The sequence below is a fragment of the Phycodurus eques genome, unplaced genomic scaffold, assembly GCF_024500275.1.
Source record: "Phycodurus eques isolate BA_2022a unplaced genomic scaffold, UOR_Pequ_1.1 contig_200, whole genome shotgun sequence".
NCBI lineage: Eukaryota > Metazoa > Chordata > Actinopteri > Syngnathiformes > Syngnathidae > Phycodurus > Phycodurus eques.
This window is the reverse complement of record NW_026904197.1, coordinates 10,001-25,000: the sequence shown is the minus strand read 5'-3', so window position 1 is coordinate 25,000 and position 15,000 is coordinate 10,001. Positions and strand designations below refer to the sequence as shown.

The 15,000-nt window shown below is 35.0% G+C and overlaps 21 non-coding genes and 2 pseudogenes across 21 annotated transcripts; all 23 read left to right on the top strand.

The window, feature by feature from the left end:
• Positions 1-531: 531 nt before the first annotated feature.
• Positions 532-650, top strand: LOC133398565 (5S ribosomal RNA). The gene has a single exon (XR_009767904.1). It is a non-coding gene; the product is annotated as a 5S ribosomal RNA (ribosomal RNA).
• A 497-nt stretch (positions 651-1,147) lies between these two features.
• LOC133398571 (5S ribosomal RNA) lies at positions 1,148-1,256 on the top strand (annotated as a pseudogene).
• A 557-nt stretch (positions 1,257-1,813) lies between these two features.
• On the top strand, positions 1,814-1,932 carry LOC133398557 (5S ribosomal RNA). The gene has a single exon (XR_009767896.1). It is a non-coding gene; the product is annotated as a 5S ribosomal RNA (ribosomal RNA).
• A 507-nt stretch (positions 1,933-2,439) lies between these two features.
• LOC133398564 (5S ribosomal RNA) lies at positions 2,440-2,558 on the top strand. Its single transcript, XR_009767903.1, has one exon. It is a non-coding gene; the product is annotated as a 5S ribosomal RNA (ribosomal RNA).
• A 569-nt stretch (positions 2,559-3,127) lies between these two features.
• On the top strand, positions 3,128-3,246 carry LOC133398555 (5S ribosomal RNA). The gene has a single exon (XR_009767894.1). It is a non-coding gene; the product is annotated as a 5S ribosomal RNA (ribosomal RNA).
• A 495-nt stretch (positions 3,247-3,741) lies between these two features.
• On the top strand, positions 3,742-3,860 carry LOC133398554 (5S ribosomal RNA). Its single transcript, XR_009767893.1, has one exon. It is a non-coding gene; the product is annotated as a 5S ribosomal RNA (ribosomal RNA).
• A 495-nt stretch (positions 3,861-4,355) lies between these two features.
• On the top strand, positions 4,356-4,474 carry LOC133398552 (5S ribosomal RNA). Its single transcript, XR_009767891.1, has one exon. It is a non-coding gene; the product is annotated as a 5S ribosomal RNA (ribosomal RNA).
• Positions 4,475-4,972: 498 nt separating this feature from the next.
• On the top strand, positions 4,973-5,091 carry LOC133398549 (5S ribosomal RNA). Its single transcript, XR_009767888.1, has one exon. It is a non-coding gene; the product is annotated as a 5S ribosomal RNA (ribosomal RNA).
• Positions 5,092-5,590: 499 nt separating this feature from the next.
• On the top strand, positions 5,591-5,709 carry LOC133398553 (5S ribosomal RNA). The gene has a single exon (XR_009767892.1). It is a non-coding gene; the product is annotated as a 5S ribosomal RNA (ribosomal RNA).
• A 537-nt stretch (positions 5,710-6,246) lies between these two features.
• Positions 6,247-6,365, top strand: LOC133398556 (5S ribosomal RNA). The gene has a single exon (XR_009767895.1). It is a non-coding gene; the product is annotated as a 5S ribosomal RNA (ribosomal RNA).
• Positions 6,366-6,864: 499 nt separating this feature from the next.
• Positions 6,865-6,973, top strand: LOC133398567 (5S ribosomal RNA; annotated as a pseudogene).
• Positions 6,974-7,512: 539 nt separating this feature from the next.
• On the top strand, positions 7,513-7,631 carry LOC133398541 (5S ribosomal RNA). Its single transcript, XR_009767881.1, has one exon. It is a non-coding gene; the product is annotated as a 5S ribosomal RNA (ribosomal RNA).
• Positions 7,632-8,136: 505 nt separating this feature from the next.
• LOC133398530 (5S ribosomal RNA) lies at positions 8,137-8,255 on the top strand. Its single transcript, XR_009767870.1, has one exon. It is a non-coding gene; the product is annotated as a 5S ribosomal RNA (ribosomal RNA).
• Positions 8,256-8,838: 583 nt separating this feature from the next.
• Positions 8,839-8,957, top strand: LOC133398495 (5S ribosomal RNA). Its single transcript, XR_009767836.1, has one exon. It is a non-coding gene; the product is annotated as a 5S ribosomal RNA (ribosomal RNA).
• Positions 8,958-9,504: 547 nt separating this feature from the next.
• On the top strand, positions 9,505-9,623 carry LOC133398536 (5S ribosomal RNA). Its single transcript, XR_009767876.1, has one exon. It is a non-coding gene; the product is annotated as a 5S ribosomal RNA (ribosomal RNA).
• Positions 9,624-10,192: 569 nt separating this feature from the next.
• LOC133398551 (5S ribosomal RNA) lies at positions 10,193-10,311 on the top strand. Its single transcript, XR_009767890.1, has one exon. It is a non-coding gene; the product is annotated as a 5S ribosomal RNA (ribosomal RNA).
• A 495-nt stretch (positions 10,312-10,806) lies between these two features.
• Positions 10,807-10,925, top strand: LOC133398550 (5S ribosomal RNA). The gene has a single exon (XR_009767889.1). It is a non-coding gene; the product is annotated as a 5S ribosomal RNA (ribosomal RNA).
• Positions 10,926-11,494: 569 nt separating this feature from the next.
• On the top strand, positions 11,495-11,613 carry LOC133398548 (5S ribosomal RNA). Its single transcript, XR_009767887.1, has one exon. It is a non-coding gene; the product is annotated as a 5S ribosomal RNA (ribosomal RNA).
• Positions 11,614-12,108: 495 nt separating this feature from the next.
• Positions 12,109-12,227, top strand: LOC133398611 (5S ribosomal RNA). The gene has a single exon (XR_009767941.1). It is a non-coding gene; the product is annotated as a 5S ribosomal RNA (ribosomal RNA).
• A 554-nt stretch (positions 12,228-12,781) lies between these two features.
• On the top strand, positions 12,782-12,900 carry LOC133398535 (5S ribosomal RNA). The gene has a single exon (XR_009767875.1). It is a non-coding gene; the product is annotated as a 5S ribosomal RNA (ribosomal RNA).
• Positions 12,901-13,483: 583 nt separating this feature from the next.
• LOC133398562 (5S ribosomal RNA) lies at positions 13,484-13,603 on the top strand. The gene has a single exon (XR_009767901.1). It is a non-coding gene; the product is annotated as a 5S ribosomal RNA (ribosomal RNA).
• A 495-nt stretch (positions 13,604-14,098) lies between these two features.
• On the top strand, positions 14,099-14,217 carry LOC133398600 (5S ribosomal RNA). Its single transcript, XR_009767930.1, has one exon. It is a non-coding gene; the product is annotated as a 5S ribosomal RNA (ribosomal RNA).
• A 547-nt stretch (positions 14,218-14,764) lies between these two features.
• Positions 14,765-14,883, top strand: LOC133398534 (5S ribosomal RNA). The gene has a single exon (XR_009767874.1). It is a non-coding gene; the product is annotated as a 5S ribosomal RNA (ribosomal RNA).
• Positions 14,884-15,000: the final 117 nt, after the last annotated feature.

The following is a 15,000-nucleotide window of genomic DNA, read 5'->3' as shown; positions in this document are numbered from 1 at the left end:
ATTCTCGTGGAATCGTTTTCTTATCGGTGGTTGACCTAAATTATAATGCAGTCATCCTCTCTCTTATGATTTACCGTCTCTTTATTAGGGGACAGAATCTTCAAGTACTTTTTTTAAACATCCCGTTTCTCCTTTTCCGACAGTAAAAATAAAATAAAATCGATACACACATATATCGACATATATATATCTGTATATCTATATATATATATATATATATATATATATATATAAATATATATATATATATATATATATATATATGAGTATCACGTGATACGTCACAATTTTATCACATCAGTGCTTTTAATTGGCTCGAGGCTAAGGATACAAAGGTATGGATTTTTAAATGATTCGTAATTATTGCACATTATTGTGTGGACCTCAAAGTTCGCATCATCCACACAAAAAAAATCCAAAATAGACCAGCCAACAATTGGAGAAGAAAGATGACGCGATCCGCTCGAGATATTTCTCAGCGAAATATGATATTTTTTAAATATAAAATTTTGCTTTTCATCTAACCAAGTGGCTTACGGCCATACTACCCTGAAAAGGCCCGATCTCGTCCAATCTCGGAAGCTAAGCAGGGGCGGGCCTGGTTAGTACTTGGATGGGAGACCGCCTGGGAATACCAGGTGCCGTAAGCTTTTTCACTTTAGATTCTCGTGGAATCGTTTTCTTATCGGTGGTTGACCTAAATTATAATGCAGTCATCCTCTCTCTTATGATTTACCGTCTCTTTATTAGGAGACAGAATCTTCAAGTACTTTTTTTAAACATCCCGTTTCTCCTTTTCCGACAGTAAAAATAAAATAAAATCGATACACACATATATCGACATATATATATATATATATATATATATATATATATATATGAGTATCACGTGATACGTCACAATTTTATCACATCAGTGCTTTTAATTGGCTCGAGGCTAAGGATACAAAGGTATGGATTTTTAAATGATTCGTAATTATTGCACATTATTGTTTGGACCTCAAAGTTCGCATCATCCACACAAAAAAAATCCAAAATAGACCAGCCAACAATTGGAGAAGAAAGATGACGCGATCCGCTCGAGATATTTCTAAGCGAAATATGATATTTTTTAATTATAAAATTTTGCTTCTCATCTAACCATGTGCTTTACGGCCATACTACCCTGAAAATGCCCGATCTCGGAAGCTAAGCAGGGCCGGGCCTGGTTAGTACTTGGATGGGAGACCGCCTGGGAATACCAGGTGCCGTAAGCTTTTTCACTTTAGATTCTCGTGGAATCGTTTTCTTATCGGTGGTTGACCTAAATTATAATGCAGTCATCCTCTCTCTTATGATTTACCGTCTCTTTATTAGGGGACAGAATCTTCAAGTACTTTTTTTAAACATCCCGTTTCTCCTTTTCCGACAGTAAAAATAAAATAAAATCGATACACACATATATCGACATATATATATCTGTATATCTATATATATATATATATATATATATATATATATATATATATATATATAAATATATATATATATATATATATATATATATGAGTATCACGTGATACGTCACAATTTTATCACATCAGTGCTTTTAATTGGCTCGAGGCTAAGGATACAAAGGTATGGATTTTTAAATGATTCGTAATTATTGCACATTATTGTGTGGACCTCAAAGTTCGCATCATCCACACAAAAAAAATCCCAAATAGACCAGCCAACAATTGGAGAAGAAAGATGACGCGATCCGCTCGAGATATTTCTCAGCGAAATATGATATTTTTTAAATATAAAATTTTGCTTTTCATCTAACCAAGTGGCTTACGGCCATACTACCCTGAAAACGCCCGATCTCGTCCAATCTCGGAAGCTAAGCAGGGGCGGGCCTGGTTAGTACTTGGATGGGAGACCGCCTGGGAATACCAGGTGCCGTAAGCTTTTTCACTTTAGATTCTCGTGGAATCGTTTTCTTATCGGTGGTTGACCTAAATTATAATGCAGTCATCCTCTCTCTTATGATTTACCGTCTCTTTATTAGGAGACAGAATCTTCAAGTACTTTTTTTAAACATCCCGTTTCTCCTTTTCCGACAGTAAAAATAAAATAAAATCGATACACACATATATCGACATATATATATATATATATATATATATATATATATATATATATATATATGAGTATCACGTGATACGTCACAATTTTATCACATCAGTGCTTTTAATTGGCTCGAGGCTAAGGATACAAAGGTATGGATTTTTAAATGATTCGTAATTATTGCACATTATTGTGTGGACCTCAAAGTTCGCATCATCCACACAAAAAAAATCCAAAATAGACCAGCCAACAATTGGAGAAGAAAGATGACGCGATCCGCTCGAGATATTTCTAAGCGAAATATGATATTTTTTAATTATAAAATTTTGCTTTTCATCTAACCATGTGGCTTACGGCCATACTACCCTGAAAACGCCCGATCTCGTCCGATCTCGGAAGCTAAGCAGGGGCGGGCCTGGTTAGTACTTGGATGGGAGACCGCCTGGGAATACCAGGTGCCGTAAGCTTTTTCACTTTAGATTCTCGTGGAATCGTTTTCTTATCGGTGGTTGACCTAAATTATAATGCAGTCATCCTCTCTCTTATGATTTACCGTCTCTTTATTAGGAGACAGAATCTTCAAGTACTTTTTTTAAACATCCCGTTTCTCCTTTTCCGACAGTAAAAATAAAATAAAATCGATACACACATATATCGACATATATATATCTATATATATATAGATATATATATATATATATATATAAATATATATATATATATATATATATATATATATATATATATATATATAGATATATATATATATGAGTATCACGTGATACGTCACAATTTTATCACATCAGTGCTTTTAATTGGCTCGAGGCTAAGGATACAAAGGTATGGATTTTTAAATGATTCGTAATTATTGCACATTATTGTGTGGACCTCAAAGTTCGCATCATCCACACAAAAAAAATCCAAAATAGACCAGCCAACAATTGGAGAAGAAAGATGACGCGATCCGCTCGAGATATTTCTCAGCGAAATATGATATTTTTTAAATATAAAATTTTGCTTTTCATCTAACCAAGTGGCTTACAGCCATACTACCCTGAAAACGCCCGATCTCGTCCGATCTCGGAAGCTAAGCAGGGGCGGGCCTGGTTAGTACTTGGATGGGCGACCGCCTGGGAATACCAGGTGCCGTAAGCTTTTTCACTTTAGATTCTCGTGGAATCGTTTTCTTATCGGTGGTTGACCTAAATTATAATGCAGTCATCCTCTCTCTTATGATTTACCGTCTCTTTATTAGGAGACAGAATCTTCAAGTACTTTTTTTAAACATCCCGTTTCTCCTTTTCCGACAGTAAAAATAAAATAAAATCGATACACACATATATCGACATATATATATATATATATATATATATATATATATATGAGTATCACGTGATACGTCACAATTTTATCACATCAGTGCTTTTAATTGGCTCGAGGCTAAGGATACAAAGGTATGGATTTTTAAATGATTCGTAATTATTGCACATTATTGTGTGGACCTCAAAGTTCGCATCATCCACACAAAAAAAATCCAAAATAGACCAGCCAACAATTGGAGAAGAAAGATGACGCGATCCGCTCGAGATATTTCTCAGCGAAATATGATATTTTTTAAATATAAAATTTTGCTTTTCATCTAACCAAGTGGCTTACAGCCATACTACCCTGAAAACGCCCGATCTCGTCCGATCTCGGAAGCTAAGCAGGGGCGGGCCTGGTTAGTACTTGGATGGGCGACCGCCTGGGAATACCAGGTGCCGTAAGCTTTTTCACTTTAGATTCTCGTGGAATCGTTTTCTTATCGGTGGTTGACCTAAATTATAATGCAGTCATCCTCTCTCTTATGATTTACCGTCTCTTTATTAGGAGACAGAATCTTCAAGTACTTTTTTTAAACATCCCGTTTCTCCTTTTCCGACAGTAAAAATAAAATAAAATCGATACACACATATATCGACATATATATATATATATATATATATATATATATATATGAGTATCACGTGATACGTCACAATTTTATCACATCAGTGCTTTTAATTGGCTCGAGGCTAAGGATACAAAGGTATGGATTTTTAAATGATTCGTAATTATTGCACATTATTGTGTGGACCTCAAAGTTCGCATCATCCACACAAAAAAAATCCAAAATAGACCAGCCAACAATTGGAGAAGAAAGATGACGCGATCCGCTCGAGATATTTCTCAGCGAAATATGATATTTTTTAAATATAAAATTTTGCTTTTCATCTAACCAAGTGGCTTACAGCCATACTACCCTGAAAACGCCCGATCTCGTCCGATCTCGGAAGCTAAGCAGGGGCGGGCCTGGTTAGTACTTGGATGGGCGACCGCCTGGGAATACCAGGTGCCGTAAGCTTTTTCACTTTAGATTCTCGTGGAATCGTTTTCTTATCGGTGGTTGACCTAAATTATAATGCAGTCATCCTCTCTCTTATGATTTACCGTCTCTTTATTAGGAGACAGAATCTTCAAGTACTTTTTTTAAACATCCCGTTTCTCCTTTTCCGACAGTAAAAATAAAATAAAATCGATACACACATATATCGACATATATATATATATATATATATATATATATATATATATGAGTATCACGTGATACGTCACAATTTTATCACATCAGTGCTTTTAATTGGCTCGAGGCTAAGGATACAAAGGTATGGATTTTTAAATGATTCGTAATTATTGCACATTATTGTGTGGACCTCAAAGTTCGCATCATCCACACAAAAAAAAATCCAAAATAGACCAGCCAACAATTGGAGAAGAAAGATGACGCGATCCGCTCGAGATATTTCTCAGCGAAATATGATATTTTTTAAATATAAAATTTTGCTTTTCATCTAACCAAGTGGCTTACAGCCATACTACCCTGAAAACGCCCGATCTCGTCCGATCTCGGAAGCTAAGCAGGGGCGGGCCTGGTTAGTACTTGGATGGGAGACCGCCTGGGAATACCAGGTGCCGTAAGCTTTTTCACTTTAGATTCTCGTGGAATCGTTTTCTTATCGGTGGTTGACCTAAATTATAATGCAGTCATCCTCTCTCTTATGATTTACCGTCTCTTTATTAGGAGACAGAATCTTCAAGTACTTTTTTTAAACATCCCGTTTCTCCTTTTCCGACAGTAAAAATAAAATAAAATCGATACACACATATATCGACATATATATATATATATATATATATATATATATATATATATGAGTATCACGTGATACGTCACAATTTTATCACATCAGTGCTTTTAATTGGCTCGAGGCTAAGGATACAAAGGTATGGATTTTTAAATGATTCGTAATTATTGCACATTATTGTTTGGACCTCAAAGTTCGCATCATCCACACAAAAAAAATCCAAAATAGACCAGCCAACAATTGGAGAAGAAAGATGACGCGATCCGCTCGAGATATTTCTAAGCGAAATATGATATTTTTTAATTATAAAATTTTGCTTTTCATCTAACCATGTGGCTTACGGCCATACTACCCTGAAAACGCCCGATCTCGTCCGATCTCGGAAGCTAAGCAGGGGCGGGCCTGGTTAGTACTTGGATGGGAGACCGCCTGGGAATACCAGGTGCCGTAAGCTTTTTCACTTTAGATTCTCGTGGAATCGTTTTCTTATCGGTGGTTGACCTAAATTATAATGCAGTCATCCTCTCTCTTATGATTTACCGTCTCTTTATTAGGAGACAGAATCTTCAAGTACTTTTTTTAAACATCCCGTTTCTCCTTTTCCGACAGTAAAAATAAAATAAAATCGATACACACATATATCGACATATATATATCTATATATATATATATATATATATAGATATATATATAAATATATATATATATATATATATATATATATGAGTATCACGTGATACGTCACAATTTTATCACATCAGTGCTTTTAATTGGCTCGAGTCTAAGGATACAAAGGTATGGATTTTTAAATGATTCGTAATTATTGCACATTATTGTGTGGACCTCAAAGTTCGCATCATCCACACAAAAAAAATCCAAAATAGACCAGCCAACAATTGGAGAAGAAAGATGACGCGATTCGCTCGAGATATTTCTCAGCGAAATATGATATTTTTTAAATATAAAATTTTGCTTTTCATCTAACCAAGTGGCTTACGGCCATACTACCCTGAAAACGCCCGATCTCGTCCAATCTCGGAAGCTAAGCAGGGGCGGGCCTGGTTAGTACTTGGATGGGAGACCGCCTGGGAATACCAGGTGCCGTAAGCTTTTTCACTTTAGATTCTCGTGGAATCGTTTTCTTATCGGTGGTTGACCTAAATTATAATGCAGTCATCCTCTCTCTTATGATTTACCGTCTCTTTATTAGGAGACAGAATCTTCAAGTACTTTTTTTAAACATCCCGTTTCTCCTTTTCCGACAGTAAAAATAAAATAAAATCGATACACACATATATCGACATATATATATATATATATATATATATATATATATATATATGAGTATCACGTGATACGTCACAATTTTATCACATCAGTGCTTTTAATTGGCTCGAGGCTAAGGATACAAAGGTATGGATTTTTAAATGATTCGTAATTATTGTACATTATTGTTTGGACCTCAAAGTTCGCATCATCCACACAAAAAAAATCCAAAATAGACCAGCCAACAATTGGAGAAGAAAGATGACGCGATCCGCTCGAGATATTTCTAAGCGAAATATGATATTTTTTAATTATAAAATTTTGCTTCTCATCTAACCATGTGGCTTACGGCCATACTACCCTGAAAACGCCCGATCTCGGAAGCTAAGCAGGGCCGGGCCTGGTTAGTACTTGGATGGGAGACCGCCTGGGAATACCAGGTGCCGTAAGCTTTTTCACTTTAGATTCTCGTGGAATCGTTTTCTTATCGGTGGTTGACCTAAATTATAATGCAGTCATCCTCTCTCTTATGATTTACCGTCTCTTTATTAGGGGACAGAATCTTCAAGTACTTTTTTTAAACATCCCGTTTCTCCTTTTCCGACAGTAAAAATAAAATAAAATCGATACACACATATATCGACATATATATATCTGTATATCTATATATATATATATATATATATATAAATAAATATATATATATCTATATATATATATATATGAGTATCACGTGATACGTCACAATTTTATCACATCAGTGCTTTTAATTGGCTCGAGGCTAAGGATACAAAGGTATGGATTTTTAAATGATTCGTAATTATTGCACATTATTGTGTGGACCTCAAAGTTCGCATCATCCACACAAAAAAAATCCAAAATAGACCAGCCAACAATTGGAGAAGAAAGATGACGCGATCCGCTCGAGATATTTCTCAGCGAAATATGATATTTTTTAAATATAAAATTTTGCTTTTCATCTAACCAAGTGGCTTACGGCCATACTACCCTGAAAACGCCCGATCTCGTCCGATCTCGGAAGCTAAGCAGGGGCGGGCCTGGTTAGTACTTGGATGGGAGACCGCCTGGGAATACCAGGTGCCGTAAGCTTTTTCACTTTAGATTCTCGTGGAATCGTTTTCTTATCGGTGGTTGACCTAAATTATAATGCAGTCATCCTCTCTCTTATGATTTACCGTCTCTTTATTAGGAGACAGAATCTTCAAGTACTTTTTTTAAACATCCCGTTTCTCCTTTTCCGACAGTAAAAATAAAATAAAATCGATACACACATATATCGACATATATATATATATATATATATATATATATATATATATATATATATGAGTATCACGTGATACGTCACAATTTTATCACATCAGTGCTTTTAATTGGCTCGAGGCTAAGGATACAAAGGTATGGATTTTTAAATGATTCGTAATTATTGCACATTATTGTGTGGACCTCAAAGTTCGCATCATCCACACAAAAAAAATCCAAAATAGACCAGCCAACAATTGGAGAAGAAAGATGACGCGATCCGCTCGAGATATTTCTAAGCGAAATATGATATTTTTTAATTATAAAATTTTGCTTTTCATCTAACCATGTGGCTTACGGCCATACTACCCTGAAAACGCCCGATCTCGTCCGATCTCGGAAGCTAAGCAGGGGCGGGCCTGGTTAGTACTTGGATGGGAGACCGCCTGGGAATACCAGGTGCCGTAAGCTTTTTCACTTTAGATTCTCGTGGAATCGTTTTCTTATCGGTGGTTGACCTAAATTATAATGCAGTCATCCTCTCTCTTATGATTTACCGTCTCTTTATTAGGAGACAGAATCTTCAAGTACTTTTTTTAAACATCCCGTTTCTCCTTTTCCGACAGTAAAAATAAAATAAAATCGATACACACATATATCGACATATATATATCTATATATATATATATATATATATAGATATATATATATAGATATATATATAAATATATATATATATATATATATATATATATATATATATATATATATAGATATATATATATATGAGTATCACGTGATACGTCACAATATTATCACATCAGTGCTTTTAATTGGCTCGAGGCTAAGGATACAAAGGTATGGATTTTTAAATGATTCGTAATTATTGCACATTATTGTGTGGACCTCAAAGTTCGCATCATCCACACAAAAAAAATCCAAAATAGACCAGCCAACAATTGGAGAAGAAAGATGACGCGATCCGCTCGAGATATTTGTAAGCGAAATATGATATTTTTTAAATATAAAATTTAGCTTTTCATCTAACCATGTGGCTTACGGCCATACTACCCTGAAAACGCCCGATCTCGTCCGATCTCGGAAGCTAAGCAGGGCCGGGCCTGGTTAGTACTTGGATGGGAGACCGCCTGGGAATACCAGGTGCCGTAAGCTTTTTCACTTTAGATTCTCGTGGAATCGTTTTCTTATCGGTGGTTGACCTAAATTATAACGCAGTCATCCTCTCTCTTATGATTTACCATCTCTTTATTAGGAGAAAGAATCTTGAAGTACTTTTTTTAAACATCCCGTTTCTCCTTTTCCAACAGTAAAAATAAAATAAAATCGATACACACATATATCGACATATATATCTATATATATATATATATATATATATATATAAATAAATATATATATATATATATATATATATATATATATATATATATATGAGTATCACGTGATACGTCACAATTTTATCACATCAGTGCTTTTAATTGGCTCGAGGCTAAGGATACAAAGGTATGGATTTTTAAATGATTCGTAATTATTGCACATTATTGTTTGGACCTCAAAGTTCGCATCATCCACACAAAAAAAATCCAAAATAGACCAGCCAACAATTGGAGAAGAAAGATGACGCGATCCGCTCGAGATATTTCTAAGCGAAATATGATATTTTTTAATTATAAAATTTAGCTTTTCATCTAACCATGTGGCTTACGGCCATACTACCCTGAAAATGCCCGATCTCGTCCGATCTCGGAAGCTAAGCAGGGCCGGGCCTGGTTAGTACTTGGATGGGAGACCGCCTGGGAATACCAGGTGCCGTAAGCTTTTTCACTTTAGATTCTCGTGGAATCGTTTTCTTATCGGTGGTTGACCTAAATTATAATGCAGTCATCCTCTCTCTTATGATTTACCGTCTCTTTATTAGGAGACAGAATCTTCAAGTACTTTTTTTAAAAATCCCGTTTCTCCTTTTCCGACAGTAAAAATAAAATAAAATCGATACACACATATATCGACATATATATATCTATATATATATAGATATATATATATATATATATATAAATATATATATATATATATATATATATATATATATATATATATATATAGATATATATATATATGAGTATCACGTGATACGTCACAATTTTATCACATCAGTGCTTTTAATTGGCTCGAGGCTAAGGATACAAAGGTATGGATTTTTAAATGATTCGTAATTATTGCACATTATTGTGTGGACCTCAAAGTTCGCATCATCCACACAAAAAAAATCCAAAATAGACCAGCCAACAATTGGAGAAGAAAGATGACGCGATCCGCTCGAGATATTTCTCAGCGAAATATGATATTTTTTAAATATAAAATTTTGCTTTTCATCTAACCAAGTGGCTTACAGCCATACTACCCTGAAAACGCCCGATCTCGTCCGATCTCGGAAGCTAAGCAGGGGCGGGCCTGGTTAGTACTTGGATGGGCGACCGCCTGGGAATACCAGGTGCCGTAAGCTTTTTCACTTTAGATTCTCGTGGAATCGTTTTCTTATCGGTGGTTGACCTAAATTATAATGCAGTCATCCTCTCTCTTATGATTTACCGTCTCTTTATTAGGAGACAGAATCTTCAAGTACTTTTTTTAAACATCCCGTTTCTCCTTTTCCGACAGTAAAAATAAAATAAAATCGATACACACATATATCGACATATATATATATATATATATATATATATATATATATGAGTATCACGTGATACGTCACAATTTTATCACATCAGTGCTTTTAATTGGCTCGAGGCTAAGGATACAAAGGTATGGATTTTTAAATGATTCGTAATTATTGCACATTATTGTGTGGACCTCAAAGTTCGCATCATCCACACAAAAAAAATCCAAAATAGACCAGCCAACAATTGGAGAAGAAAGATGACGCGATCCGCTCGAGATATTTCTCAGCGAAATATGATATTTTTTAAATATAAAATTTTGCTTTTCATCTAACCAAGTGGCTTACAGCCATACTACCCTGAAAACGCCCGATCTCGTCCGATCTCGGAAGCTAAGCAGGGGCGGGCCTGGTTAGTACTTGGATGGGCGACCGCCTGGGAATACCAGGTGCCGTAAGCTTTTTCACTTTAGATTCTCGTGGAATCGTTTTCTTATCGGTGGTTGACCTAAATTATAATGCAGTCATCCTCTCTCTTATGATTTACCGTCTCTTTATTAGGAGACAGAATCTTCAAGTACTTTTTTTAAAAATCCCGTTTCTCCTTTTCCGACAGTAAAAATAAAATAAAATCGATACACACATATATCGACATATATATATCTATATATATATAGATATATATATATATATATATATAAATATATATATATATATATATATATATATATATATATATATATATATAGATATATATATATATGAGTATCACGTGATACGTCACAATTTTATCACATCAGTGCTTTTAATTGGCTCGAGGCTAAGGATACAAAGGTATGGATTTTTAAATGATTCGTAATTATTGCACATTATTGTGTGGACCTCAAAGTTCGCATCATCCACACAAAAAAAATCCAAAATAGACCAGCCAACAATTGGAGAAGAAAGATGACGCGATCCGCTCGAGATATTTCTCAGCGAAATATGATATTTTTTAAATATAAAATTTTGCTTTTCATCTAACCAAGTGGCTTACAGCCATACTACCCTGAAAACGCCCGATCTCGTCCGATCTCGGAAGCTAAGCAGGGGCGGGCCTGGTTAGTACTTGGATGGGAGACCGCCTGGGAATACCAGGTGCCGTAAGCTTTTTCACTTTAGATTCTCGTGGAATCGTTTTCTTATCGGTGGTTGACCTAAATTATAATGCAGTCATCCTCTCTCTTATGATTTACCGTCTCTTTATTAGGAGACAGAATCTTCAAGTACTTTTTTTAAACATCCCGTTTCTCCTTTTCCGACAGTAAAAATAAAATAAAATCGATACACACATATATCGACATATATATATATATATATATATATATATATATATATGAGTATCACGTGATACGTCACAATTTTATCACATCAGTGCTTTTAATTGGCTCGAGGCTAAGGATACAAAGGTATGGATTTTTAAATGATTCGTAATTATTGCACATTATTGTGTGGACCTCAAAGTTCGCATCATCCACACAAAAAAAATCCAAAATAGACCAGCCAACAATTGGAGAAGAAAGATGACGCGATCCGCTCGAGATATTTGTAAGCGAAATATGATATTTTTTAAATATAAAATTTAGCTTTTCATCTAACCATGTGGCTTACGGCCATACTACCCTGAAAACGCCCGATCTCGTCCGATCTCGGAAGCTAAGCAGGGCCGGGCCTGGTTAGTACTTGGATGGGAGACCGCCTGGGAATACCAGGTGCCGTAAGCTTTTTCACTTTAGATTCTCGTGGAATCGTTTTCTTATCGGTGGTTGACCTAAATTATAACGCAGTCATCCTCTCTCTTATGATTTACCAGTCTCTTTATTAGGAGAAAGAATCTTGAAGTACTTTTTTTAAACATCCCGTTTCTCCTTTTCCAACAGTAAAAATAAAATAAAATCGATACACACATATATCGACATATATATATCTATATATATATATATATATATATATATATATAAATAAATATATATATATATATATATATATATATATATATATATATATATATGAGTATCACGTGATACGTCACAATTTTATCACATCAGTGCTTTTAATTGGCTCGAGGCTAAGGATACAAAGGTATGGATTTTTAAATGATTCGTAATTATTGCACATTATTGTGTGGACCTCAAAGTTCGCATCATCCACACAAAAAAAATCCAAAATAGACCAGCCAACAATTGGAGAAGAAAGATGACGCGATCCGCTCGAGATATTTCTAAGCGAAATATGATATTTTTTAATTATAAAATTTAGCTTTTCATCTAACCATGTGGCTTACGGCCATACTACCCTGAAAATGCCCGATCTCGTCCGATCTCGGAAGCTAAGCAGGGCCGGGCCTGGTTAGTACTTGGATGGGAGACCGCCTGGGAATACCAGGTGCCGTAAGCTTTTTCACTTTAGATTCTCGTGGAATCGTTTTCTTATCGGTGGTTGACCTAAATTATAATGCAGTCATCCTCTCTCTTATGATTTACCGTCTCTTTATTAGGAGACAGAATCTTCAAGTACTTTTTTTAAACATCCCGTTTCTCCTTTTCCGACAGTAAAAATAAAATAAAATCGATACACACATATATCGACATATATATATCTATATATATATATATATATATATATATATATATATAAATATATATATATATATATATATATATATATATATATATATATATATATATATATATATATATATATATATATATATGAGTATCACGTGATACGTCACAATTTTATCACATCAGTGCTTTTAATTGGCTCGAGGCTAAGGATACAAAGGTATGGATTTTTAAATGATTCGTAATTATTGCACATTATTGTGTGGACCTCAAAGTTCGCATCATCCACACAAAAAAAATCCAAAATAGACCAGCCAACAATTGGAGAAGAAAGATGACGCGATCCGCTCGAGATATTTCTCAGCGAAATATGATATTTTTTAAATATAAAATTTTGCTTTTCATCTAACCAAGTGGCTTACAGGCCATACTACCCTGAAAACGCCCGATCTCGTCCGATCTCGGAAGCTAAGCAGGGGCGGGCCTGGTTAGTACTTGGATGGGAGACCGCCTGGGAATACCAGGTGCCGTAAGCTTTTTCACTTTAGATTCTCGTGGAATCGTTTTCTTATCGGTGGTTGACCTAAATTATAATGCAGTCATCCTCTCTCTTATGATTTACCGTCTCTTTATTAGGAGACAGAATCTTCAAGTACTTTTTTTAAACATCCCGTTTCTCCTTTTCCGACAGTAAAAATAAAATAAAATCGATACACACATATATCGACATATATATATATATATATATATATATATATATATATGAGTATCACGTGATACGTCACAATTTTATCACATCAGTGCTTTTAATTGGCTCGAGGCTAAGGATACAAAGGTATGGATTTTTAAATGATTCGTAATTATTGCACATTATTGTGTGGACCTCAAAGTTCGCATCATCCACACAAAAAAAATCCAAAATAGACCAGCCAACAATTGGAGAAGAAAGATGACGCGATCCGCTCGAGATATTTGTAAGCGAAATATGATATTTTTTAAATATAAAATTTAGCTTTTCATCTAACCATGTGGCTTACGGCCATACTACCCTGAAAACGCCCGATCTCGTCCGATCTCGGAAGCTAAGCAGGGCCGGGCCTGGTTAGTACTTGGATGGGAGACCGCCTGGGAATACCAGGTGCCGTAAGCTTTTTCACTTTAGATTCTCGTGGAATCGTTTTCTTATCGGTGGTTGACCTAAATTATAACGCAGTCATCCTCTCTCTTATGATTTACCATCTCTTTATTAGGAGAAAGAATCTTGAAGTACTTTTTTTAAACATCCCGTTTCTCCTTTTCCAACAGTAAAAATAAAATAAAATCGATACACACATATATCGACATATATATATCTATATATATATATATATATATATATATATAAATAAATATATATATATATATATATATATATATATATATATATATATGAGTATCACGTGATACGTCACAATTTTATCACATCAGTGCTTTTAATTGGCTCGAGGCTAAGGATACAAAGGTATGGATTTTTAAATGATTCGTAATTATTGCACATTATTGTTTGGACCTCAAAGTTCGCATCATCCACACAAAAAAAATCCAAAATAGACCAGCCAACAATTGGAGAAGAAAGATGACGCGATCCGCTCGAGATATTTCTAAGCGAAATATGATATTTTTTAATTATAAAATTTAGCTTTTCATCTAACCATGTGGCTTACGGCCATACTACCCTGAAAATGCCCGATCTCGTCCGATCTCGGAAGCTAAGCAGGGCCGGGCCTGGTTAGTACTTGGATGGGAGACCGCCTGGGAATACCAGGTGCCGTAAGCTTTTTCACTTTAGATTCTCGTGGAATCGTTTTCTTATCGGTGGTTGACCTAAATTATAATGCAGTCATCCTCTCTCTTATGATTTACCGTCTCTTTATTAGGAGACAGAATCTTCAAG